General features: G+C 33.5%; 1 protein-coding gene across 1 annotated transcript in view; it reads right to left on the bottom strand.

Moving 5' to 3' along the window:
• The window catches only part of PPP3CA (protein phosphatase 3 catalytic subunit alpha), a 145,646-nt gene that overhangs the window by 29,929 nt on the left and 114,470 nt on the right, over positions 1–1,247 (bottom strand). The window lies entirely within an intron of this gene.

Below are 1,247 nucleotides of genomic sequence, written 5' to 3' on the forward strand. Positions count from 1 at the left end.
AAACTGCACCATTGAAATGTGCGGGCCTCTTTGGCTGACAGTATCTGGCACATAGTAGGTTTCCCGATATATATTTGCTAGGGAAAGGATTAGTATGTAATTACAGACATATGTGGGTCTACATAATCTTCTTATTCTATACTATATGTTCATGTTTACTGCCTATATTAAAAACATTGGCCAATGGACTGAGCAAAAGTGGAGATTTGTGAACAGTGGAGTATTACTGTATTGATGAGAATTCATCTTTCTTTTGAGGAGAAAAAGGAATATACTGGAAGCAACTATTACAAAACATTTTTTGACTTTTACGATTTAGACATTTGGTTAGTATTCTTTTACAGAAAAGACCCTGCTATTATGAAAATGTTATCTTTTAAATGATGACAATACCTATGAAAACATTAACAGCAATGATATGTGGCTTAACATAGGAAACAACTAGAATTTAGATAAAGCACTAAGTGCCCACTTATCTGCATATTGTAAATATATCAATATACTTGCTTAATTAAATTCTTATAACTGTTCTTTAATTTTAACCCATTAGAAGTTTTTCGATTTTTCTTTCTTTCTCTCATTTTTTTTAGTATTTCCCTTTTTTCCCTCCATCTCTATATTGTACATGCCCTGGCCATGTAGTATATGACTCAAAAATAATACACAGGTTGTCTCTGAGTCATAAATATTCAACTACGTACAATGCACACTTATGAGTGGAGGCTATGACAGGTAATAGGCAAATGTATCTGTTCCAACTTATCTGTGAAGTCAACTTCACAACGAACCTATAGAACCTATCCTGTTCATAACTCAGGGGCTGCCTATATGAAGACAAATAATAAAGATGAAGCATCAGGAAGTAGAAACTATGAAACATTAGAAATAACTTGAATGCTACAAATTTACCTCAGTGTACACCCTATTTACATGAATGTACAGTTTCCTTTACTTTTGCCAGAAGCATTAATAGCTGGGACCCATATTAAGCCCAAGTAAACATTAAAAATGCCGTTCAGACACCAGCTTTCACAAAGAGACAAATTCTTTTCTCATTTTACCTTGGTGCAGTTTTTAAATGTAAAAATTTGATCTCACCACAATATCCAGTTTCCCCTGACACCTTCATCCTTTATATTATGATTTGTGATATTTTATTGATATTATCTGTTTACCCATCAGCCTCTCTAACCAGACTACAAGTTCTTCAAGGAACAGTCTTTAATGACTCTTGTTGGACTCTTGAA

Source organism: Otolemur garnettii, unplaced genomic scaffold, assembly GCF_000181295.1.
Source record: "Otolemur garnettii isolate 467f Iridium unplaced genomic scaffold, OtoGar3 scaffold00103, whole genome shotgun sequence".
NCBI lineage: Eukaryota > Metazoa > Chordata > Mammalia > Primates > Galagidae > Otolemur > Otolemur garnettii.